Here is a 23,769-nt window from a genome sequence, read left to right as displayed (position 1 = left end):
TTCATCCTAGGGTCTTGAAAGAAGTGGCAGGGAAATAGTTAATATGTTAGTTTTAATTTTCCAAAATTCCTTAGATTCGGGGAAGGTTCCATTAGATTGGAAAATAACAAATGTAACTATATATTCAAAAAGGGAGACAGAAAGTAGGAAACTACAGGCCACTTATCTTAATAACTGTCATAGGAAAAGTGTTGGAAGCTATTCTTAAAGATGTCATAGCAGGCAGTCAGAAAGGTTTAAGGCAATCAGGCAGTGTCAACATGGTTTTGTGAAAGGGAAGTCATGTTTAACCAAGTTATTGTAGTTCTTTGAAGGATTTACACTTGCTGTGGATAAAGGGGAACTGGTGAATGCACTGTACTTAGATCTCCAGAAGGCATTTGATAAGGTGTCACATCAAAGATTATTGCAGAAAATAAAAACTCATGGTGTATGGGTGAATACATTGGCATGGATAGAAGATTGGCTAGCTAACAGGAAACAGAGGGTAACTATAGATGGGTCTTTTTCAGTTAAGGGGATGTAACGAGTGGTGTGCCACAGGGACCAGTGCTGGGACCTCAATTTTTTACAATTTATATAAATGAATTGGATGAAGGGACAGATGGTGTAGTTGCTAAATTTGCTGATGACACAAAGATACGTAGGAAAGTAAGTTGTGAGGTGGACGTAAGGAGACTACAAAGCACTATAGATAGATTAAGTGTGTGGGCAAAGACCTGACAAATGGAGTATAATGTGGGCAAATGTGAAATTGTCCATTTTGGCAGGAAGAATAAAAAAGAAACATATTACCTAAATGGTGAGAGATTGCAGAGCTCTGAGATTTAGGAATCTGGGTATCCTAATGCATGATTCACAAAAGGTTAATATGCAGGTACAGCAGGTAATTAGGAAAACTAATAGAATGTTAACATTTGTTGCAAGGGGAAATTGAATACAACAGTAGGGAGGTTATGCTTCAGCTGTACAGGACAGGGCACTGGTGAGACCACTTCTGAAGGACTGTACAGTATTGGTCCCCAGATTTAAGGAAAGATGTAAATACGTTAGAAGCAGGTCAGAGAAGGTTTACTAGGCTAATACCAGGAATGGGCGGGTTGTCTTATAAGGAAAGGTTGGACAGGTTAGGCTTCTATCCACTGGAGTTTAGAAGAGTTAAGAGGTGACTTGATTGAAACCTTTAAGATCCTGAGGGATCTTGACAGGGTGGATGTGAAGAGGATGTTTCCTCTTCTGTGAGAATCTAGAACTAGGGGTCACGGTTTAAAAATAAGGGGTCACTCACTTAAAACAGTGATGAAAAGAAATTTTCTCTCTCAGAGGGTCATGTGTTTTTGGAACCTTCTTCCTCAAAAGGCAGTAGAAGCAGGGTCTTTGAATATTTTTAAAGCAGAGCTAGATAGGTCCTTGATTAACAAGGGGTGAAAGGTCATCAGATGTAGGCGAGAGGTTACACTCAGATCAGCCATGATCTTATTGAATGGTGGAGCAGGCTTGAAGGGCCAAGTGGCCTACTCCTCCTCCTAGCTCATATGTTCATAGAACATACATATGTCCTGTATGTATAAGGGCAAAGACAGCAGATGCATGGGAATACCACCACCTGCAAGTTCCTCATCATTCCACACAAAACTCTGACTTGGAAATATATCATTGTTTCTTCACTGTCGTTGGGTCAAAATCCTGGAACTCCCTTCCTAATAGTGCTGTGGGAATACCTGCACCATGTGGAATACAGCAGTTCAAGAAGGCGGCTCACCACCATTTTCCCGAGGGCAAATAGGAATAGGCAATAGATGCTGACCCAGCCAATGATGCCCACATCCCATGAAAGAATAAATAAAAATAGTCAAATGGAAATATCTTAATTTCTAATCATATGATTATTAATTACTTCTGACTTTTGAACATAAAGCTGTGCAATATTCTATGAGTTTGGCAACATTCTATATTTGGTTGAAGTTTCAGTAGTCTACAGGGGTGATGCAGCAGGTGATGAAGCATTCTCTTGCTGAATTAAAGGCTTGTGCACAGACCACTTGCCCCTAGCCATGGGTGGATGAGTCGGCATTCCTCATGGCATTAAGCATGTCTGGGAGAATGAGCAAAGGTCATGCAAAGCAGGACAAACTGCCAGAACAAGGAGAAGAAGGGGCACATGACCTTTCAACAGGAGCTCATATCTGCAGAGGGTCAATAGGGAGCAGATCTATTGGAAATTGATGGGAGTGCAGTGATACCCAGCAAGCATTTTGCATACTGTTACCCAGAGCCATGATTCCAGAAGCCTGAGTTTTCATGGGGGGCAAGCTGGGAAAACATGGTGGTGGTCTAAGCTTCCACTGGAGTGCTCAGATATTGGGTAAATGTTACTGGTGCCACAATGGAAGCCCAGACATTAGCCATCAGACCCTATATCATGATGGGTTCTGCAGGTGTGCTGCTGGAAGTTGCTACCTGGTTCATGTTGGAAAGGGTGGGCTCCAAGCCCTTGGCATTGAGGGCAGGCTTTCCTGCAGGGTTTTCAGTGGACCAAATGTGTAGATGTGTACACCCATCAGGCCTTTTCTGTAGCCCGGCCCATCAACTTTCTCATCTAATGCCTCTACTGCTAGAATGTGACTTTGTCTTCCACAGTCGCAGCACATCCACAATCTTTTCCTCCTGCAGTAGCTACACCATGCTTGTGTCTAGTTTATTACCAGACTGACCTTAACGGCTGCAATAGTCGCCCCATCCACCAGCCAGAAAACCAATGGCAACCCCACCATGACCGTTTTCGGGAGCACCGATGGGATGGCATATCAATCAGCAGTTGACTTCCTGCCATTGGGGCTTCTGTGCCTTTAAAGGAGAAGATCTCGCCTGCACTCAATGTCAAGAGCTGCTGGCCAATCAGGGTCTGGCAGCTTTACAGTCCCAGTAACATCACCAGGAGCAGTGGCCTCTGCTGCCACTGCAGAAGGCCTGTAGAAGTAGTAATGGAGGAGTATCCGGATACAGGTGAAGACCCCAGTGAAGTGTGAGGACCTGTTAAGGAGGACAGAGGGTTGCTCTGTCAGTGGGGGTGGCCTTTGATGCTGTGTGGGCTCTCCATCGGCCACATGGAATACCTAATTGCCACAAGTGGCATAAAGTGTCATCCATCCCACCACTGCTGCAGGTAGAATACCAGTGGAGACAGGATGAGGCCTTTAACTGTCCCTTAATTAGTCCTTAAGGGCCTCAATTGGCCTCCGGGCAAGAAGACCATCCTGGACCTTCCATATCCCTCACTTAATTGGAGATAGTTGGGAAGGCGAAGGACATTCCACCTCATGTCCTCCCAAACCCCCACCATTTCTACGGCCCTCCTGCTGCCTCCCAGTCTACTCTCAAGGTGGGATGGAGGGGGGAGGAGTGGAATTAAATTCTGCCCACCATGTGCACACCCACCTCTATGCTATCCTTTAGATTATGCACAGTGTCAGTAACTGAGCTGGTGGCTGTGACTGTGAGATTGACCAACATTGTATCATTATCTTCATTATCTTCTTGCTCTTCTTTAACTGCCTTCAAGGTTCCTTGGGTTTCTGAAAGGAAAAAGGGGCAAGGGTTGGGCTGTGGTCAGTGAAAAGTGCATAATTACACCTTAAACAGCTTCCCAGTCAGAGGAGAGTGTGGATGAGTGAGCACTAGGATAAGAGGGAGAAAATTTGATATGTGAATACCCTCATTTTCAATGGCTTCAGATCCTCTGGGGATCACAGCATCACCAATGGCCCTTCCCATAAAGGTTGGCACTACCTTCTTCATGAGGTTTAGACCATGCAGATGCACCTCCCCCCTCAAGTTAGTTACTGCTGTCCCTGGATTTACGCTAAAAGTGTGTCAGTGAGTGTCATGATAAAGTTGAGAGCAATGTAGCTGGCTTGGTTGACTTGCAGATAACGTGTGCGCTGCTGCCACCCACCGTTGGCAGCTACATGTGTATCGTGCGCTCCAGTTCTCCACATGCTCCTATGTGTTCCAGTTCGGACCAATGATAAATGAGAGCAGTGCGGATGAATTAAAACTGCGTATTATTATCAGAGATTAAAGCTGGAGTTTTCTGCCCCAGTTGGCGGTTGGTGTCATACCGGGTCTGAGTGGGCAACATGGCGAGAGGGCCAAAAGTTAGTTTTACGCCGTCATGAAGTCAGTTTGTGATTGTCTGCTCCACCCATCAATGGCAGGCTGCTTTTCCCGCCGTTGGACATCAGGAATGTCATTTTAATACATTTGCGTCTAATTACAAGACCTGCTCACCGGCATCAGCCCCCAAGCTCGATCATCCAGGCATGTTGGCGTGATTGCATGCCAATGTGTTTCACACCTGTGCACAAACAACGTCAACCTGGCGGGCTGCACCTCGCTCGTGACTTCAAGGTTTCTTTGCCTAAATTGTTTCGGGCAGCACTTGCGGTCATTAGCTCCAGGCTTCGCAGGCAGCACCACATCACATTTAGGGGGGGTCTCACGGGCAGGTCTCCACCTATCAGACCAGCCATAAGGCAGGGGTGGCTTTTCAGCAGGTGGAGGGCTAGGACTTGCTTGGGGAAAGGAGAAAAGTGGCCTCAGGAAAGGGAAGACGCTGCAGAGTGAAGGTTGTACTTGGGAAGGGGGGTAACCCTGGGTGTGTGTAGGGACACATGTTGATCTGTCCAAGTGGCGTCAAGATAGTGAGGGCTGAGGAGGCAGTATTCACGGGAGATGAAGCCAGATGGTGATGTGAGGGTGTGTGTGAGAGAATGAGTGGTGATGTCTCTTGAGCTGGTAGTGAGTGAGATGCCAATGTGTGAATGTGTGATGGCCTTGTCAATGTGTGAGTTTAGAGCAATGAGATGGTTGCCTTACCCTGGCACATGGATGAGATCATTCATCAATTTTCTGCACTGGATGACTGACCTCTTGTGTGCAACATTGGCACTGACCACCTCTGTCACCGCCTCCCAAGGCAGAGTGGTGAGACTGATGGGCCTACTGCAGCCAGAGCGGAGGTAGAGGACATTGCAGTGAGCCTCTACAGTGTCCCAGGGATGCGTCACAGAATCGGGGAGCTACACTCTTCTTGGTTTTTGTGGCCATGTCTTCACCACTGCCCTCCTGGGCAGCAAGCATTGAGAAGTGTGTGCAGTGTAAATATGGTGCCCTGCATGAGGAATCAGTGAGCTAACAGCATGGTGGCCAAATTGGAGGCCACCAGCCAGTGAGACGGCATGTTTCCTGAACTGCATAATTTATCAGGTTGGAATGGGATGATACAGCGCCAAAAGCCACCATTGCAGCCGGCGAGTAAAACAACCTTTTTCCCACCTGCTACAGCATTTAGTGTAAATCTGGGATGATTTCACCCTAAGTATCCCATGTCACACCGTTACCTTCTGATTCTTTTGTCACCTTCACCACCAGCAATCATCAAAGGCCCCATGTGTGCCATGCAATCCAGTCCTTCATGTGCCCCACGTGTCTCCCTGTGTGTCTTGGAAGAGCTGGGCAATATTGGATTTAACCACTTCCCTAAAACATCCACATAACTCAGCTTAACAGAAGGCAATAAACAGAATTGGATTTGAAAAAGAAGTTAATAACGCCAAAAATGAAATGCGTCCCACATGGATGATGTTCACAAAGCTCAAAGTTTCATTTAATGCAATAACATCAAAATGGGCTTAAAAAACATGACTCAGTCCTCTGCATGCCCCATGCGTCTCTGTGTGCACCAGAGCAGAGCTCAGAGAAACATTTACAGTCAAAGTTTCATCTTCATTGTTAAAAACACTCTTTAAATGGAGAATTTCTATTCTTTCGCAAATGATTATAAAAGATTCAAAATTTCTGATCTGAAATAAAGCTGTGCATGTGTAAAAACATTGGGTTTAAAATGGCGTTGAAAAGTAAACGAAACCCATGTAGACAACACTCAGATATCTCAAAGTTTAATTGAATGCAGAATTGGGTTTAAAAAAGACATAGGCCGGGATTTTCTGACCCTGTCGTGGGTGGGACCCGCCATGGGTGAGGCGCCCCACACCCCCCGCCCCAGCCAGAAGCCCATTGACTCACGGCAGGACCGGAAGCTCGCGGTGGTGGGTGGGTATGGAAAACCCCGCCCAGAATTTTAAAATTACAGCTATTGGAACAACATTTTTCACCTCTTGTTGGTTTAAAGCATTACTGTGAAGTAATTCTACACATGTTGTACTCAGCTGGCCAGCTAGTGCCTTTCTTATGAGATTCTTCGCTGCATGAGAGGTGTTAGAAGAAAAGGCCATTAAACCCCTGTAGTTTGCACTGCTGCTGACTCTCCATAACGGCAAAAAAGATTTGCATCTATTCAGCACATTCTTGTGCCTTTTAAATATCCCAAAGCACCTTGGTGCAGTTCAGTGAGATAATGTGGCGACCATTTTGTTTGTTTTTAAATACTTTATTCATAAAATATCTGGAAAGAACATTACAAAACATTTCTAAATGGCCATCACAAAAAGTGCAATCAGATTCAAATTTTATACATGGATCACGAGGCGCTTCAATACAATCAATGAATATGACAATCATTCCAATATGGTCATTACAGACAGTCAGACAGTGCAATGGTATTGGAGTTATCAACATACGTCATGTTAGACTCTGAGGTGCTTCAATACATTTATATACAATTAGTATTCAATGCATACATTCACTGTGGCAACCATTTTGTGCACATCAAGATTGCACCAATGACAGTGAGGAGTTTTAAAAATTGCAGTGAGCACTTGGCATGGCAGAGATTAGGAGAACCACATCTGATTTTAAACAGGAGATCTTACATCTTACTTCAGGTGTCTTGCACCAGGTAAATCAAAAAATTCTTATACTTGGTGCATTCCGTATCCAAAGTTACAATAGAATTTTAAAATATCTAACTAACCAGCTATCGCCACAAAGGTGCAGAATAAATTAATTCACTGACCAATCAGAAAAGTGTGGACAGACGTTGAGCATTCCACCAAATTGCTCACAGTTTAATCTCACATCGCGATTCCCCACACCTGTTTATTCTTCCTAGTTACCTGCTGTACCTGCAGCTTCTTTGCATCCTCTTCACCAGTTACTTTCCAACCTAACTTTACATCATTAACAAACCGGGGTATGTTCCACCCAGTTCCATCATCTAAGTCATTAATGTAGATTGTAAGTGGCTGAGACCCAAGCACTGATCCTTATGGTACTCCCCTAATTACAGCCTGCCTTTTTAAAAATGTCTGCTTTCTATTTTTTCACAGGATGTGGGCATCTCTGGTTAGGCCAGCATTTATTGCCCATCCCCAATTGCCCTTGAGAAGGTGCTGGTGAGCTACCTTCTTGAACTGCCACAGTCCATGTGGTGCAGGCACACCCACTGTGCTGTTAGGGAGTTCCAGGACTTTGATCCACTACTCTGTTTGTTATCCATTAACTAATACATAATCCATGCTAATAGTCCCTCATTTTCTTTCTTCCTCCTTTCTTAAATAGTTGGATTATGTTTGCTGCATTCCAATCATTGGGAACTGTTCTAGAATCAAAGGAATTCTGGAAGATCAAAACCAATAATGCATCCACTATCTCTGTTGCTGCCTCTTTTAAAACCCTAAGATGCAGATCATCAGGTTCAGATGGTTTGATGACACTTACTCCCATTAATTTCTCCAGTACTATTTCTTTATGCATGCTGGTTTAAGTTCCTCATTCTTGCTAGACCCTTGGCTCCCCATTATATTCAGAATGTTTTTATGTCCCCTGTTGTGAAGGCAGGTGCAAAGTATTTGTTTCCTGTCACCGTCATTCCCCTACTCCTCATTACAATTTCATCTGGTTCTACTCCTAATGGTCCACATTTATTGCCACTAATTTCTTCCCATTTATATGCCTATAGAAACATTTACAATCTGCTTTTATGTCCCTTGATAATCTACTCTCATATTCTCTTTACTTATCAATTTTCTGGATTTCCTTTTCTGAATTCTAAAATATTTTCAATCCTGAGGCTGACGGCTCTTTTTGGTAACATTATAAGCCTCTGATTTGTTACTATACTTCAATCCACTTGTTAACCACAATTGGACCATTTGGCTTTTTGTGCCTTGAAGGAATGTAAATGTGTTGCAAATTATGCATTTATTCTTCAAGTGCTAGTCATTGCTTATCTACTATCACATCTTGCAATGTAGTTTCCCAATGTATTTTAGCCAATGTCCCCCACCCCTCCCACCCCACCACCCGCCCCCACAACCCCCCCCCCCCCCCACCCCACCCCCCACCCCCCAAAATATTGTTTGCTTTGTTTCAGTTTTGGATCAAATGAAATCACTTTCAAACTCAATATAAATTTCCATCATATTATGGTCACTCTTCCCTAGAGACCCTTTTACTGCAATGTTAATAATTAACGCTTTCTCAAGGCACATTAAATCATAACATCCTGTTCACATGTTGGTTTCTTGACATATTGATCCAGAAAATTACTTTGCATACATTCCATGAACTCATCCTCCATACTATTCCTACAACTTTAGTTTTTCCAGTCCATATGAAGATTAAACTCCCCAATCATTGTTGTATTCCTGTTTTTACATGTGCCTCTAATTTATACTTTACCGCACACTACAACTACTGTCAGGGGGCCTATAAACAACTCCCACCAGTGCTTTATACTCTTTGCTCTTTCTCAACTCCAACCAAACTGATTCTACTTCCCAATTTTCTGAGCTAAGATCCTTTCTCTCTGCTGTCTTTATCCCATCTTTTATTATCAGGGCTATGTTCCTCCTCCTTTTTCCTATCTCAGCTAAATGTTTATCCCAAGGTATTTAGCTACCAAGATAAAAACAAAAAAACTGCGGATGCTAGAAATCCAAAACAAAACAAAAACAGAATTACCTGGAAAAACTCAGCAGGTCTGGCAGCATCGGCGGAGAAGAAAAGAGTTGACGTTTCGAGTCCTCATGACCCTTCGACAGAACTTGAGTTAGAGTCCAAGAAAGAGTTGAAATATAAGTTGGTTTAAGGTGTGTGTGTGGGGGGCAGAGAGATAGAGAGGGAGAGAGGTGGAGGGGGGGTGTGGTTGTAGGGACAAACAAGCAGTGATAGAAGCAGATCATCAAAAGATGTCAATGACAATAGTACAATAGAACACATAGGTGTTAAAGTTAAAGTTGGTGATATTATCTAAACGAATGTGCTAATTAAGAATGAATGGTAGGGCACTCAAGGTATAGCTCTAGTGGGGGTTTTTTTTTATAATGGAAATAGGTGGGAAAAGGAAAATCTGTATAATTTATTGGAAAAAAAGGAAGGGGGAAACAGAAAGGGGGTGGGGATGGGGGAGGGAGCTCACGACCTAAAGTTGTTGAATTCAGTATTCAGTCCGGAAGGCTGTAAAGTCCCTAGTCGGAAGATGAGGTGTTGTTCCTCCAGTTTGCGTTGGGCTTCACTGGAACAATGCAGCAAGCCAAGGACAGACATGTGGGCAAGAGAGCAGGGTGGAGTGTTAAAATGGCAAGCGACAGGGAGGTTTGGGTCATTCTTGTGGACAGACCGCAGGTGTTCTGCAAAGCGGTCGCCCAGTTTACGTTTGGTCTCTCCAATGTAGAGGAGACCACATTGGGAGCAACGAATGCAGTAGATTAAGTTGGGGGAAATGCAAGTGAAATGCTGCTTCACTTGAAAGGAGTGTTTGGGTCCTTGGACGGTGAGGAGAGAGGAAGTGAAGGGGCAGGTGTTGCATCTTTTGCGTGGGCATGGGGTGGTGCCATAGGAGGGGGTTGAGGAGTAGGGGGTGATGGAGGAGTGGACCAGGGTGTCCCGGAGGGAGCGATCCCTACGGAATGCCGATAAGGATCTTCCCTTCACCCCCCTTATCGGCATTCCGTAGGGATCGCTCCCTCCGGGACACCCTGGTCCACTCCTCCATCACCCCCTACTCCTCAACCCCCTCCTATGGCACAACCCCATGCCCACACAAAAGATGCAACACCTGCCCCTTCACTTCCTCTCTCCTCACCGTCCAAGGACCCAAACACTCCTTTCAAGTGAAGCAGCATTTCACTTGCATTTCCCCCAACTTAGTCTACTGCATTCGTTGCTCCCAATGTGGTCTCCTCTACATTGGAGAGACCAAACGTAAACTGGGCGACCGCTTTGCAGAACACCTGCGGTCTGTCCGCAAGAATGACCCAAACCTCCCTGTCGCTTGCCATTTTAACACTCCACCCTGCTCTCTTGCCCACATGTCTGTCCTTGGCTTGCTGCATTGTTCCAGTGAAGCCCAACGCAAACTGGAGGAACAACACCTCATCTTCCGACTAGGGACTTTACAGCCTTCCAGACTGAATATTGAATTCAACAACTTTAGGTCGTGAGCTCCCTCCCCCATCCCCACCCCCTTTCTGTTTCCCCCTTCCTTTTTTTTCCAATAAATTATAAAGATTTTCCTTTTCCCACCTATTTCCATTATAAAAAAAACCCCCACTAGAGCTATACCTTGAGTGCCCTACCATCCATTCTTAATTAGCACATTCATTTAGATAATATCACCAACTTTAACTTTAACACCTGTGTGTTCTATTGTACTATTGTCGTTGACATCTTTTGATGATCTGCTTCTATCACTGCTTGTTTGACCCTACAACCACACCACCACCCCCTCCACCTCTCTCTCTCTCTATCTCTCCGCCCCCCACACACACACCTTAAACCAGCTTATATTTCAACTCCTTCTTGGACTCTAACTCAAGTTCTGTCGAAGGGTCATGAGGACTCGAAACGTCAACTCTTTTCTTCTCCGCCGATGCTGCCAGACCCGCTGAGTTTTTCCGGGTAATTCGGTTTTTGTTTTATTTAGCTACCAAGCTTGGTCACTTATGCAACCACATCTCTACTAGCTCAACCATATTAACTTTGATTTGCACTGTTAATTCAATTAATTTGTTGTGAATGCTTCACACAATCGTACTTATAAGAGGTCCCTTGAGTATTAATGTTTGTAGGAGGTCAGCAGGAATGTGCCAGTGTTGGTAGGAAGTCCACCAGACCCTCTCAATATTTGCAGGGAATCCTTGGGAATGTGTTAATATTTGTAGAAGGCACCAATGAGGGACCCCCTTCTGTGATTATCCCTGCAGCATGTTTGCGATTTTGGCAAAGCGCAAGGCAAGAGCTAAGCATCGGCGCCGAGGGGAAGGAAGGAAATTTGCAGGCAAGTCAATGAACGTCCCCTCGCTCTGGTAAAGCCTTGATTTAAAATAAAAGAATAAAAAGAGGGTCCTGAGCGAGTGTCTCGATATTTACAGGAGGCACCCAGGAATGTGTCAATATTTATGTAACGTACCCAGGAGTGTCTCATTATTGCTGGGAGGTCTCCAGAGATGTGTCAGTGTTTACAGGAGGTACCCAGGAGTGATTCAATGCTTAGACAGAAATATTTGAATACCACAGTAATGCAATAAATTCTGCAATATTAGTTTAATATGTTCTTAAACAAAGCTACAACATGCTTTCAGTCATACACGTTGGAGTGTTCGGCAAATATATAACCAAGGCCCATTAATAGAATTCAAAGAGGGCTGAGTCACACATGGAATCAACGTGTGTCGATCAACATTCAGCTGACTTTTCGTAGCACGGCTGTAAATTAGCAGTGAAATATTAGTACTGAACTTGACCTCTAGCATGGTAGGATAGGACAGGAATGTATACAATCATTCTACGAGTTGATACATTATTAACATATCCCTTTTTTCTCCAGTGAATGGGCTTTAGTATATATAAAAAACATGGAAAATGGTTCTTAATAAAAAGATAACAAACATAGAAAATGGTTCTTATTAAAAAGATAACAAATCCTTATGTGTCCTTTTTTTATTTTTGGTTTCTCTCCTGCAAGTCTGGGCTCTTGCCATTTATTTAAGAATGCATTTGACATTTTAATTCATAGTTTTAAAGTTACATTAAATTTATGGGACATTTCTTCATTTCTGTTCAGCTCAAAATAAACAGTAACAAACATCAGAGCCTTTGGAGTCTGATGCATCAGCTTTTGCAGCTCTCTCTCTCTGCTCTGAATCCTGCCAGAGGACCAGGATTGGCTACTTCTATGTCAATGAGCAATCTGATAGGCCTGACTGGACATGCATGCCAAAAAATTCAAGTAGCATGAATATTGAAGTTGATATGATATACCGCAGCTTCTCTGCCTCTCCATCTCTCACTCTCTCCTTTATGACCTGACTTAAAACTTACCTCTTTGATAAAGCTTCTAGTCACCGTCCTAATATTCTAATATCTCCTTCTCTGATTTGGCGGTAATTTTTGTCTGATCACATTTTGTAAAGCACTATGAGTGATTTTCTTCCATTGAGAAAGATTTATATAAGTGCAATTTGTCATGGATTCTCATAGGGTGTACGTGAGCAGAGGCTCTAAGGGGACAGGATAGATTAATATCTATTCATGACAAGTTTGCTCAAACTGCCTATGCGCATCACCATGGGTGATCCCCTAGAATGACAAATGGCTTCAATTCATAGGGCATAAGGTTACTCCTCAGGGGAGGTTGCATGTCCGACCCCATTGGGCGTGAAATGACGTTGGGCGAATGTCCCGACGTCCTCCTGCACGCGAACAACTTTCAGGGTCGGCAAGCGCGTGTAGGTGTCGGAGCCACATCCGCCAATTAAAAGGCCACTTCAAGCCATTAAAAAGACAATTGGTCACAATTTTCCATGGCCCATGCGATTTTGCGCTTGTCGCACAGGCAAAATGGGCAGGCGGGCAGCCTATTTTTTGCATAACCTCATCCAAGGACGGGATAAAAAGGGTCAGCAGCATTGCCAGTGTGATTAGTGAGGAGTTTGGGAGAGAGTTTTCTGCTGGTTGCTAATTTGAGCTTGACAGCTTCATCTCTGTTCTGAGCTTCAGTCTTAGCATGTCTAGGTTTCGTTTCAGGACTCATTGGTGCCTCCAAGGCCCTCGGAGAATTTTGACCCTGTGGACACTTCCAGGTATCAGACAGCCTTCTGTTATCCTCGTAATGGGGATTGTGCTCTCTGCTGGTGGCACCTCCTCTGAGGAGGAAGAGAGGGGCAGAAGGCAGAGGAGGCCAGGTGTCCCAATGCATCTTCCAGGGAAGTGACCTGTGGGAGGAAAGGCGCAGGCACAAGGGGTCCAGGGCCAGCAGGTAGTCCAAGGCGGAAGGGGCCACAGAAGATGCCACTATACTGCTGCCAGGGTTTACAGGCAGCGATACAGCTACCTCAATATGTCGGAGGTACAATGCCGAAGGAGGCTCTGCCTCTCAAGAGTGAGACTGACCTCCATTTGTCAGATGATTGGGCCTGAGATCAGCTCCAGCTGTGTGGGTGGACACACAATGCCAGTGGCTCTGAAGGTCACAGTGGCCCTCAACAGCTATGCCTCTGGCTCTTTCCAGGGGCCAGTGGGGAATCTTTGTGGAGTGTCCCAATCAGCTGTCCACAATTGCGTGAAGCTGGTGACAGAAGCTCTGTTCTGGCGGGTGGTAACATTTATTCATTTCAGTATGGATGAGGTCAGCCAGGCTAAGCTAGCCAGAGATTATGCAGCAATTGCTGGGTTCCCCAGCATCCCAGGTGCCATCGCCTGCACACCAGCAGGTGAGCTGGGAGCCTTCATCAATAGGAAGGGCTTCACTCCATGAACATGCGGATAGTGTGTGATCACAGGATGCTGATTCCGCAAGTCTGTGCAAGGTATCCTGGCAGCTCCCATGACGCTTATGTACTCAGATACCCACAGGCGCAGACGTTATTCAGTGCTTCAGCCCGACTGGATGGATGGCTGCTGGGTGAGAAGGGCTATGAAAAGGTGGCTTAGGACGCCTCTCTGCCACCCAAGAACAGAGGCAGAGCAGTGTTATAATAGGAATCACGCCGCCACAAGGGCAGAGATAGAGAAGACCTTAGGTCTTCTGAAGATGCACTTCCGATGTCTGGACCATTCAGGGGGTGCACTACATACCCTCCAGAGCGGGTGTCACTGATCATGGTCGCATGCTGCGCTCTCCACAATCTGGCACTGGCAAGGGGGGACCCACTGGAGGAAGAGGATCTTGAGGCAGCTCCACAGGCCACAGAGGATGTATCCAGTAGTGAGTCAGAAGAGGAGCACAGTGAGGAGAATGCTGAGGGTGTGGAGGCAGATCTCTGTATCCTTCAGGGAGGCAGGAGCACCAGAGCCTTGATCCAACGCTCCTTCAGCTAGGCTGCCTGAGATCCACTTCCACCTCATGCCAGTGCTGCCGTCTCCATCCCCGATGTCTGAAATGACCCTTTCATTTGAACCCAAAGTCCACTCAGTGCATGTGCAATACACTTGAGAGCCACTCACATTCAGCATTATATACTGGCATACCCTGCACCAGATAAAAAGGTGAAGCATACTCAGGCCATTAAGACAAAAGCAAAACTTATATAATTTTGACACTCAACACAAATGAACATCACCACATCTGGGGTTAATGCCCACACCAGTAAACATATAAACAAAACATTACACACCAGAAGGTCACCTGTGACCTGTCCCTCTTGTGCTCATGGTGCCTTAAACTTACATTTGTGAGTGCTGTGTCTTGGTGACCCCCCCCCACCACCTCGCTGGCAATGGCATTGGAGACAACCTGCTGACTCGGCTGTCTTGTTGGCCTTAGTCACCATGGCAGTCGTCCTCTGGCCAGTGGAGCCCGTGCTGGCCCCGCCTGGGAGGGAGCGGCCGGTGCCACGGCTGGCATCTCTCCAGTCAACGCAGCTTTATCAGATACCATAGTCACTGGCAGAGGGGCAGAGGAGCTGCTGCCTTTATTCAGAGCACCCTGAGAGGAGCCCACAGAGACAACAAGCAGGTCGTGTGCCCGCTCTTGGCTTCCCTACTCGCCATTGATGGACTGGCACCTAGTTGGAATACTGAATGCCTCATCCATCTTCCACACAGGCACTGACCACCTGAGGTCATTGCCTGTGTGAGGCTTACAGGTCTGGGGGCAACCCCAGGAACTCCTCAATCTGTTCCTGGAACTGCCTCTCCATGAGAATCACCACCCTCTCCATGGAGGAGACAGTGCCCTCGGCCATGAGGGTGAACGCAGTGCCCACACTCCGCAGGGACTCCTCCACAACAGAGACCATGACACACACACCCTCATGGATCTCCACCAGATCCTCACGTACATCCATACGTCCAGCATCTGTCACCTAATGGATGACTCCAGCGGCTCAACATCTGCCTTCAACTCAACATCATCCTGGTCTCTCGCAGTCCCCTGACTGCTGGCACTCTCTGCCTCCGCCTGCTCCTGAAGCAAGTGTGAAGTTCCCTCACCGCTGTGCAATGGCATTTTTGCCATTGATCTGATGACCACCGAGGCGCTGGTATCTGCATTGGTGCCTGGTTCAGAAAGCGGGTGTGACGCAGGTGCATCTGAAGCCTGGTGGTCTCTGGCATTAGGAGTGGCTCTTCGGGGTCTCGAATATGAGTGCGAGCTGGTGAATCTAAGGGTGAACAACAACATGTCATTAGTTTAAGTAATCACACTGTCACTGTGCATGCCAGGTGCCCTGGTGAGACAATGGAAACCTGCATCATGGTGCCATCATCTTTCAATGATCAAAGAGGAATCCAGGTTTGAGGCTTCCTTTAATGATGAGACTACACAAGAATATTTGTACAATCCAACATTATCACCTCTGCGCACTGCATTCTTGCTTTCGTCAGAGCCCCCCTGCTTCTCCACGACCAGCTGACCCAGGCAGATGGCGGCTCTCCAGCTCCATTGCATCCATTTCATACCTCGAAATGATTAGGAGGGTTGGGGTCCTCCACCTGTCCTTGACTGCTCGATGATGTTATGGCTCCTCTTCTCTTGAAAGGACAAAGGTCTATTGATTAGTCCAATCTCTATCTGCAGTGCCATTGCAGCCTGGCCAACCCCACCTGAGGAACACCTTGCAGGGCACATTCAAGTCATGGCCCTCGACCCACAAGGCTCTCAGTCCAAGCAGACAGGGCTCACCCCCTTAGCTAGCTCCGGTGTCAGTGACAGTTGGCACTCTCAGACTCTAACACCCGAGCTCCATGGGAGGACAGCCAGCCCTTAAGAGCTCTCCACAATGATCCATGCCAACGTTGTACTCCCTCTTGCTGAGTGCAGCAGGTCGTTGAACCTTTTGCGGCACTGCACCCATGTGCACCTCACAATGTTGTGGCTGCTGACCTCGGCTGCCACCTCCTCCCAAGTTTTTTTAGTCAGGTGCAGTGGCCTCCTCCTGCCATCCCTGGGAACAAGGGTATCCCTCCTAACACCCAACTCCTTCACGAGGACCACGAGGCACTCGTCCAAAAAACGGGGGTGGGGGGTGCTGGGGTCCCACCCCACCTGCCTTCCTGTCTGACGTCTCCAGTTGCTGTTGAGGCCACTGTTCCAGTCTCCAGACCACAGAAAGATTCTCCTCCAGCAGCCTTCAGGGAGCTAACTCTGCAGTTTTTAATCCACTCACTGGGTCGCCTTTGGACCCAGTGCCCGACAGGCCCCCACCCCCGCCCAGCCCTTCCCAGCCATTGGGAAGACGCGTTTCACACTGGGTGGGCCTTACTTGGCCAGCCAGCGTGAAATCACAGTCATGGGCTGATTGTGGTCGGGGAATGTTACCCAACCCGCTCCCAGGCCTGCCGGTCATGCATGCCTGCAGAGAGAAAAATTCAGGCCCTATTCCCAAGTTGCACAGACACAGAATGATCCCTTGATGGTATGTTACAGTTCACTGAGGAAACCCGAGTTGCTGTGTCAACATGCACTTTTACCTGCATTTTTTTTTTCTGCAGCTTTGGATAGTGGTGGTAGAGGCTCCAACATTCTTTCCATCACATGGAATCTCTTATGCTCTGACCACCTGCCATTGGTGTGTGTAAGAAGGATCGGCAGGTCGATAGTCAACCTGTTTGTCCACATTATGAACGTACCTTCCTTGGCCATCAAGCCCTGGGGTGAGACTCAAACCTGGAGCTTCCGGCTCAGCGGGAGGGACGCTGCCCAGTGTGCCACTCGGCCTCCTTAATGAAACCGTAACTTACATCAATTTCCCTAATTACACAAATAGAACAAAAATGCTTCCATTTTGGGTATATTTTCGGGTGAATGGTCAGCCAGAATCTGCTTCTTCTCTTTATTTTCATTCAGGCTCTACACTTAGCTTCGCTAGTTCCAGCTCTTAATTACCATCAGCTGACTTAAGTTCTATTTCTTAAAGTTGGGAAGTTAGTGAGGTGAGCATTAATCCCAGAGCCATTACTAAAATGTTTTATTATTAACAGGTGAATGATGGATTTTGACACTGCTGAAGTACATGATTAATGATTAATTAATGCTTAATGCTGTCTCCGGATACATACATTTTGAACTGTGCTTTCTTTCTGAGGCCACTTTCTTTTGTTCAACTGCCAACCATTTTTCATATTTCATTCGATCTGTTAATTGCAGCCCCATGCTTCTCACCACTTCTTTGTGCAATGTGTTGTTTGAGGTGTTTCCAATTTGTCAAATTGCTCCTTTATCACTTACCCCTTTCTAAACTATATTGTTCTTCACAATTATTTGAAATTAGTTACTATTTTAGAGCACAGAGTGCTAACTGTACTATTTTTATAATAAAAAACAGAAAATGCCGGGAACACAATGGTGGGGGATTTCGGTGCCTGCCACCATCAGGCGTGTTCAGTGGTGTGTGCGATCAGTTTCGCAACGGCACGAAACCAGTTTGCGATCGGCAGCTCAGCCCACCGATGGCGGGCTGCATTTCCCACCATTGGACATCGGCAACCTCATTGTAATACATCAGCATATCATTATTAGGCCAGCCTATCGGACTCATCCACCTCCCACTGGATCGTCCGCCTACATCGGCAGGAAAACACACCTACATGTTTCACAATACCGTATAAATAACGTGCATCCAGTGGGCTGCACTTCGCTTGGGACTTCAAGGTTTGTTTGCTTACCTTGCTTCGGTCAGCACTCGCAGTCGTCAGCGCCAGGCTTCACAGACAGCACCACATCACTTTTAGGCAGGTTCATGGGTAAGTCACTACCTACCAGATCAGCCATATGTGGGTGGTTTTTCAATGGCTACGGGGCAACATCTTGCTTGGGAAGGGGAAGAAGTGGCCTCAGGAAAGGGAAGAGGCTGCAGGATGAGGGCTGTACTGCAGAAGGAGGGTATCCCAGGATATATCTGGGGCACATGTTGATCCGTGCAAGTGGCCTCAAGATGGTGAGGGCTGAGGAGTCTCCAGGGGAGATTAGGCCGGGTGGAGATGTGAGGGTATGTGTATGAGGATGGGTGGTGATGTCCCATGAGTTGGCAATGAGTGAGATGCCAGTGAATGTGTGATGGGCTTCAGTGTGAAAGTTTAGAGTGATGAGGTGGTTGCCATACCTGGCTGCACAGATGAGATCATAATTCCTCTATCTGCATTGGATGGCTGACTTCTTCTGTGCAGCATTGGCACTGACCACCGTTGCCACCGCTTGCCATGCAGCCAGAGCAGGGGTAGAGGATGTTACTGCGGGCCTCCACAGCATCCAATTGGCATTCCAGTGATGTGTCATTGAACCTGGGGCTGCAGTCCTTTTGCCTTTCATGGACATCATCCCTGCAGTAGCCATAGGCTGGAAGCACTGAGATGTTTGCGCACAGCTGCACTTTAAATCTGGTGCCTGGCATGATGTTAATAGTGTGGTGGGAGAATGAGAGCCCACCCATCATGGAAACGGCATGTTTCCCGGGAATGCATAACTAGTGCGGCAGGTTTGGGATGATACGGTGTGAAAACCCACCTTCATGGCCGGCAGCTAAAATGTTGTATTACCCACCCGCTGTTGCACTTAGTCCAAATCTGGGAAGATTCTGTAGGTCAGACAACATCCGAGGAGGGAGAAACAGAGTTAACAGAGTAAGTTTAACTCCCAGCCAGGAGTTTTGTTCAGATGGAAAGTTAAAAATATTAGAAATCTCCAAAATAGGAACACAATTTGCCTCGAACCTACCTACCTTTGGTTTTAATAGATGTAACATGTGGGACAGGCGACCAATCTATTTTCAGGAGGTGAGTTGGTTGTTGAAACCTTTTAGGAATTGTGCCTGCCTTCATTTTAACAAAATTTCTATTTTAACCCATGTTGGCTGGATTTCCCGGGTTTCGGGAAACCTGACAGGCAAAAGCAATGGAGAGCGGCCTGACTAATAAGGTTGGTGCTTTAAACGCAATGCTTTGTGAGCCAGGAGGGGAAGACGGGTTTCCTCTAGACTGAGGAAAGCAAAGCTGTAACCATCCAATAACTCTCCCTGACAACACCTCCATTACCAATCCCCTCCCATCACCCTGTTACCAATGCCCTCTCTGTGATTACTGAATCCCAATCTCTAGCCCCCTCCAATCCCTTTCACTCCCACATGATCTTCGAACCTCCCATGATCATTCTCACCCTCCAACCATGTTGCATACCCAAATTTCCCCAACCCAACAATTTCTACTCCCCAACTACCACGAAACCTGCCTGCACCTAGGACCACAACCTTTTCTGGAGCATTCACTGCTCAACAGACAGCCGAAACTATCAAGTAAACTTACCTCCCGGCAGGGAATCTGTTAAAAAAACAAGAAGCAGGCCTTGGAGTTAAAACTCCACGAGGGTCAGCCCATAACTTCTCTACACCTGGGCTCCAAAACTATCCTACCAATAAATATCAGGCCAATGGGAGGAATTTTAAGGCCCTTCCCAGCGGCGGGATTTTCCAGTTCCGCTGGAAGTCAATGGACTTTTGAACAGTTCACCACATTTAACGGCCCCGCCCCTGCCATGATAGGGCTGTAAAATACCGCCCAATGTTCCAGGTTAAACCAGCAGATCTTCTTTCTTCACAGTCACTATCTAACTTGCTGCGTGTTTAATATTTTCTGTTTTTACTTCAACATTCCAGCATCCATTTGCTTTGCTTTTGTGTTATTGATTTTCCCTTAAATGCTTAACATAGCTGGGCAGAATTTTGTGTTCTTCCACCGGTGGATTTGCAGGCAAGGGCAGCCCTTAAAGTTCCTCAGATAGCCATCCCACTGGCCTTTTGCCCACCCCGACGCCTCCACAATTTTCCGATGGGGTGGCCAGGCACTTGCTGGCCTGCATGCCCATGCCCCAGTTGACACCCTTAAAAGGCCAATTAATGACCACTTAAGAGCCGTTTCCCACCCAGCCTCAATTTGTAGGCAAGCAGGAGGGTTCAGCAGCTGGGGAGGGAAGACTGGGAAATCACCCTGCTCAAGTCTTGGGTGGTAAGGCGGAGGTGGTTCCATCAACGACCTCCTTTCAACACTCCCCCCACCCCCACCCCCACATGGTCTTCCCCCTCACAGGTACTCCTTCCCTCATGGTCTCTCCACCAACACCACCACACACCTCCACCCCTGCCCATCCCTCTGCATCCCCAAATCCCCTCCCCTCCCTGAGACCCTCACACTTAGTTGGTCCTGAAGTCCAAGACTTAGACTCTGTCCACTGCAGCATCTGGCGGTTCTGGGACTAGAGATTTGTTGGCCATTTGATTGGCTGGCAGCTCTCTGAGGATGGACTTCCTCCTGAGTGAGAGGCGGAAGTCTCATTGCCACCCAATGAATGGTCCTTGGAGTGCTAAATGGCTGTGGGGCGGCTAGTATAATGCTGATGGATTCTTCACCAAATATTCAGGTGGCGGGCCAGGACACCCCTCCATCAGAAAAATCTTGGCCGTGGATCCAGGTCTTTCAAATAAACAATTTATTTCTTTTTTTAACCTTCCTCCCCTCAATATTTTGATTATTTTAATCATGTCCTTGGCTCTCTATCTGTTTGTTATTTCAATCAATGCTAACATTGTGTCAAATCTTGCTTTGGGCATCTCACAGCATGGATTATTTCTGCTAGAGTCTTCCTAACCTCCTGGGAGCTTGACGGAAGAGGAAGAAAGGCAGACTTGCATTTATATTATGCTTTTTACAAACTCTGCATGTCTCCAAGGGCTTTACAGTCAATGAAATACTTTACAACAGTGACTACACTTCAAATGTAGGAAATGCAGTGTCCAATTTGTGCACAGCAAGCTCCCACAAACTGCAATGTGATAATAGCCAGATAATCTATTTGTGTGATAAATATTGGCCTAGTCACCAGGGATAACACCCATTAGAGTTTTCCTGCAAATATCAGATTGAAAAAATAATGCACCTCAACTTCCTGGAACTAAAAATTCATAGGGCAGGACCTTTAGGTCGGCGAGCGGGGGCAGGGCCCACTCACCGACATGTAAAATGACACAGAGTGATGTCAGGCGGAACTCCCGACGTCATCCCGCGTCACTTCAATTTTCAGGTCGGCGGGGGCGCAGCCGAATCAGCTGTGCGGCCACCAACCTGTCAACGGCCAATTGAGGCTGTTGACAAAGTCATTAACCTCATTAGTGGACCTGCCCACTTGGTTGGCAGGCAGGCCAGGAGCCCTGGTGGGCAGTAGAAAAAGCCTGAAACCCCATCCATGGGCGGGATGAGGTTTCATGAGAGTTTTAAAAAATGTAATAAATGTTTGATTTGAAGTGATGGACATGTCCCAACTCATGTGACAGTGTGACATGAGGGGACATGTCAGGGAAACTTTGTTTTTATATCTTTACCATTTTTAAATTTGGAGCCAATCTCCCTGAGACAGCACTTAGCCTCAGGAAGATGAGTGCGCTATTTGGTACACATGCAAGAAAGAGTGCACTCTTGGCTGAGGGAGTCACTCCCCCCCCCAACCACCCCGTCCGCACAGGGAGCGCATAGCGCCTCCTGGCAGATGTCACTTTGGGCTGGCCTTAATTGGCCCGCCCACATAAAATAGCGGCGTGCCCTCAATTGGGGGTGCTGATCCCACTCCTGCACTTCCCCCCCAACGGGGGGGGGGGAAATTCTTCCCAAAATGAAGTGGCTTGAATCAACTGCAAGTTCTGAACAGTGTAGCTCTTTGGCCCCAGAACCTTAAGGCTGATTTGCATATTAAGGGCATGCATCATTAACACACCATTATTTTTTCAGGGAGATTTGACCCATTGTCTTTTTCGGACATTCAAAGAATACATTTGTACCTTTGCTGTTTTTATCAAAGTTGGAGTTTAAAGTTGTGGTGAGGAGATGAGAAATAGCTGCTTAATTCACCTATGATAATTTGACAAATGGATTAACAACAATTGATAAGAGTAGGTAAAAATGCATCTAGCATTCCATATCAAAGATGGCTTCAAACAATATGTAAATTTGACTCACTGATTTAAATTTTTTGTGAACTGACTGAATATAAACTGACTCCCTGATTGTTCAGCAACCTATCTGTCAGCAAAGACTTTCATTTTTGTAGCACCTTTCACGACATCAAGACTTCCCAAAGCACTTTACAGTCAAAGGAGAGCTTTTGAAGTGTAGTCACTGTTGTAATGTAGGGAACAGAACAGCTTATTTGCACACAGCTGTATTCCATAAATAGCAGTGTGATAATGACAGGTTAATTTGCGTCTTAGTGACATTAGCTGATAGATCAGTTTTGACCTGGGCACCAGGGAGAGCTGCCTTATTCTTCTTGGAATAACACCATGGATTGTTTGTGTCTACCTGAGAGAGTAGATGGATTTCGTTTCAAAGACTCATTTGAAAGATGACTGGCAGTCTGTTGCTAAATTTGAAAATTCTGTGAAGTCATCTCTCATCTCTTCATCCCCCTAATGAAATTTCAAATTGCTGCCATGATTTGATTTGTGACTCATTTTGCAACCAGTAGGAACAGGGTTAAAATCAAACCTTACACTGTGGCCAGTCTAATTTATGCAAGTGTCAGTTCACAGTTCAAAATTTAGTTAAAAAACTTACACCAAAAAACAGTGGACAAAACCTAAGATAAAATATCTCTATTTGGCACTATCTCATTTCAGCCTTCACATAACTAAGATTGTGAATGTTTCCCTTCTTTTATGGTTTTGTAATTTGCTGACATAAGAGCCAGGGTTCTTCGATTGTACAAGACTTTGGTAAGACCACATCTGGGCCTGAATCTTCCATTTGGCGTTTGGGGGCAGGCTCCACTCGCTGACACATAAAATGATGCATGGTGACGTTGGGCATGCATCCCAGACTCACCGCATGTCATTCTGATCTTCAGTTCATGGGCACGCACCGGAGTCGGCTGCGTGCCTGCCAAAATGTCAAAGGCCTATTAAGGCCATTTAACAACTAATCGAGCTGATTGTCTGGGCTGCCCGTCCAACGTTAAGGTTGGCGAGCAGGCGAAGAGCCCAGGCGGCCTTCATATTTATCATGAAACCTCATCCACAGGCGAGTTGAGGTTTTATGAAGGGTTGACAGCTTAATAAAAACTTTTAATAAAATTCATAGACATGTCCCAGCTCATGTGACAGTGTCAATGAGGGGACATGCCCAATTAATTTTTAAAAAGCTTTTTTTCAGTTTTTCACAATCAAATTAATCTCTGAGGCAGCTCCGTGCCTCAGGGAGATTTCTGCGCTCTTTTGCACGCATCCTGGGCTGCAGGCTCCATACTTGATACCTGGAGTGCAAAATCTGCCTGGATAGGAACATTCACTAAGGGCCTTGTCAATAAAGCTCAATGTCACACAAGTCACT

The sequence above is a fragment of the Carcharodon carcharias genome, chromosome 1 (assembly GCF_017639515.1).
Source record: "Carcharodon carcharias isolate sCarCar2 chromosome 1, sCarCar2.pri, whole genome shotgun sequence".
NCBI classification, from domain to species: Eukaryota; Metazoa; Chordata; class Chondrichthyes; order Lamniformes; family Lamnidae; genus Carcharodon; species Carcharodon carcharias.
Note: the sequence above shows the minus strand (reverse complement) of the source record.